We start from the raw sequence: 3,566 nt of genomic DNA on the forward strand, positions 1-3,566 counted from the left end.
TTCCTCTGCACACCGATGCCTTCTATACTTGAAGGATTTTAAATATCACACTTTTACAACCTGCATTTCTCCTAACTGTTTATTATTCAGAGCAATTACATGTATTTTGCAGACTTTCCCACATGCAAAATAAATTCCTTCCACTTGGATAGCTAACTGCTGGAAAACAAAGTCTCCCAAATAACAGATAGTGTCACTGAATTCTTGGATCACAGAAGAATTTGTATATGCTCCTTGAATCATGAGGCAATTTCTTTATTCAAGCCCTCTTGGAATCTGTTCTCTTGCAGCCCATAACTCTGGTGCTGCTTTACGAGTAAGGCTAGCAGAGGTGCTCACTGTTTGAGTGTGTTCTTGTATCTCATGGGCAGTGTCAGGATGCTGTGAGCAGACAGAGCAGTTACCAAGGTGAGCTGGATTCTGTCACTCTGTTCTTTTAATTCCTTTTTGCACTGTGTAAAAACCAAAGCAACAACAACAACAACAAACAACAGAAGGGGGGGGAGGGTGTTTCATTTCACCGAGCTACACTCTGAGCATCATTAATTTCATTTCTGCTTGAGGTGACACTTAGGTCGAGAATCCTTCTGTACCCTGGCTCCTGCAATTAGTCTGCTACCTCCTCAATGGGGTCTCAACCATCTAAATCCTTGTCTTCAAGCAAGTACTGACAGCCCCCTCGTGTTAAGTTTTGTAAACACTAATTTGTGACATCTCCCGTGGCTTAAATCAAAGCACTCAAGTAAAAGTAATAATACCACTGTTAAAGTGAATGTTACAGGAGAAAACGGCTGTCACCTGACGCTAAATGGATGTGACACCGAGCATGTTTCAGGAGACGCTTCTAATGAGGAGGCGCTGGGGAAGCAACGCCGCGTGCGCAGCCCTGGCTGTCAGCTCCAGGGCCTGCTTGGCAGAAAAAGGGAGAACAGTGCTTGTTTCCAGGCTGTTTTGCATTTTGCTCAGGTGCACCTAAAAGGAGGAGAATGACCTGGCTCCTGCAAGTCTTTGTGTGAATGGCAGCTGTGAGATCTGCTGGTGCATCGGGTCGCAGAGAGCAGAGCCCTGTTTGTGCTCGGTGCTGGACACACAAGTGTCTCCCTGTCCTGTAAAATTGAGTTTAGTAACCAGGAGACACTATGACTTGAAGTTATGCTTAGACTGTAGAGCTCTTTTCTATTTATCATTTTTCTCTCCTTTGTTTTTTTTAACCCAGCCTTTCAGTCTTTCTTCCATAATCACATTGGATAAATTGAATGTGTCTTTCCCTCTTTTCCTTTGTAATGCCCTGAACATTGTTGTTGTGTTACATGAACTTTTCATGTCTGGCGTACTGGAAACAACAGGAACCCTAAACTGTGTGCCACACTTGGTAATTTTCAAAGAAACTTCTGTGAGCATTCATAGCACAACCACAGTACAGACTTTCCAGCAGGTTGCTGAACTGGTTGTACCCATCTGCTGTGTTTGAGCCTGTTGAAGGATAAAATAAACCTCTGCCAGCATATAAGAAGCCCAAGCAAAGTGGGAAAGCAGACAAGATTATCAGTAAGAGAGACAACATGCTGTGTAAATTCCTATCCCATGAGAGGAGCAGGGAATAGGGGAAAATGCCTGGGGGTGTTGCCCATGCAAGAATTCTAGGCTGGGAGGGGATGGGTGTCAGCACTGGGTGGTGGATGCCCACTGGGCCTCAGCAGCGTGGAAACTTGACAGGTGGTGCTGAGGGCTTCTGTTTTTTTCCACAAGCATTAGTGTGAAACTGCACAGAGCAACGAGGGTGTGGAGCACGGAACTGGAGTGGGAGGGAGAGAACAGAGACAGGAGGCGAGGTGATGCCCAGGAAGCAGTGTGGACAGCTCAGCTGCAGCTGAAGGTAAGAAGTGAAGGCAGGAATACAAGAAACACCTCTGCACCTTCAGTGTAGCAGGAAGTGGTACTTTTGCTTGGTGTGACCCTGAGTGCTCTTGTACCTCCCAGAGACGCCGCTGGGCAGTGAGCCAGGGCAGGGCAGCTCACAAGCCCAGTGGCTGGGGTCTGGCTCGGGGCGGGTGCAGAAGGCAGCAGTGCCATACACTGCCCAGCTCCTCCCGTTCCTAGTGCTCGTTAATCCTTTATCCATAAAAGCATAGAATCAGTAAGGTTGGAATTAAACCTTTTCAGGCACTCCTCTGTCAAGAATGTTTCTAACGTCTTTCTTTTTTTTTCCCTTTTTTAATGTAATTAAACTGGAAAAAGCACGTTCTTTTTTTTTTTTTTTCTTCTTATTCCTCTATTCCTTTATGAGTAGGGGAAACCCCATCTAGTAAGTCTGAATGCCTCTACCGTGGAAATATTTAGTACCAGCTCTGGCATATTTGTGTTGGCTCCCTGATTAGACAATGTGCCAAGCTGTCCTTCGTGGCCTTAATTATCACAACTTCAGGCCAGCACTGCCTGCTTACAGCGTAATCCCACGGCCTAGAGTGAACCCTGAAAATGCTTAATTAAATGACATTCCACAACAGATTAAGGAGTCAGAAGCCCAAGATAAATAAAAAGGGAGACTGACCATAGGAGTGGCAGGTGCTCTTCCTTCTCAGGACAATGCTCCTGACATGGACTGTTTCATTTTGAGCACATTAAAAAAAACAACATTGTTTGGTAACCGTTGGCTTCTTACATTTTCAGGGGACAGTGGTTCAGAGGGATCCTGCCTTGGGATGCAGCGTGAATAGCACTGTGGACTCTCACTGATTTTACATCAGCTAAGGATCTGCTCTATGCTCAGGTTATTTTTTTTTTTTTTGGGTACCTGGATGAGGTCCTTTGCCAAAGTCAGTGGATGTCTTTGCAGTTCTGAAATCCAGGGTGAGCATCAGGGTCAGACACCAAAAATCTGTTGCTTTTTCTTTTTTTTTTTTATAAACCTATTGAAAAATCCCCAACCCCAAACAAACCTTTTCCCCCATGTAAAATCTAGTGTGCAGTTATTTGGAACAGACAGGATCACAGTGTGTTAGGGAGCCCTGTGGGAGCCAAAGCCCACGTCTAACCACAGAAGATCAGCACACAAATACAAATGCTGAGATAATGTTACAGTGCACAGATTAGGGCTCAAATCTTCAGCAAATCTGCTCAGAGCAAGGAAATGACAGCACGTGGGGCATGTGCAGCACACTGAGCATGTCTCATTCAGAGGCCCATCAGTAAAGGCAGTTATTGCTAATATTGTGTTTTATCATATTATTTCTCAATTATTTGCTCCAACAACTCTCTTGTCTCAGCTAAATAAACTGGCTGTGCAGAAGCTGATCTGATGTGATTTCTTCTTTGTGAGGAGAGTGGGTTGTGGTTGGCTGTCACGATGTTTCCAGGGGTTTAGTTTGTATGGTTTGTGTCCTTCTCCAGCTCTATAATATAATTTGAGCAATTAAACTACAGGAGAAGGGAGTGAATTAAATGTCCCTGCTGACACAGGGACAGTCTTCAGGGGAAACAAAATACAGAGGATCTGAGTGAGGGTGGTCCCTGGCTGGTGCCTGTGGTCAGGGGGAGGGGAAGTAGTCCCAGCCTAATCCCCAGTG

At 45.2% G+C, this 3,566-nt stretch overlaps 1 long non-coding RNA gene across 1 annotated transcript; it reads left to right on the top strand.

The window, feature by feature from the left end:
- Positions 1-1,754: 1,754 nt before the first annotated feature.
- LOC121667923 lies at positions 1,755-3,294 on the top strand. Its single transcript, XR_006017193.1, has 2 exons — positions 1,755-1,876; positions 2,671-3,294. It is a non-coding gene; the product is annotated as an uncharacterized LOC121667923 (long non-coding RNA).
- Positions 3,295-3,566: the final 272 nt, after the last annotated feature.

Source organism: Corvus kubaryi, unplaced genomic scaffold (assembly GCF_017639235.1).
Source record: "Corvus kubaryi isolate FWS band 111438036 unplaced genomic scaffold, C.kubaryi_AGA036_p1.0 37382, whole genome shotgun sequence".
NCBI classification, from domain to species: domain Eukaryota; kingdom Metazoa; phylum Chordata; class Aves; order Passeriformes; family Corvidae; genus Corvus; species Corvus kubaryi.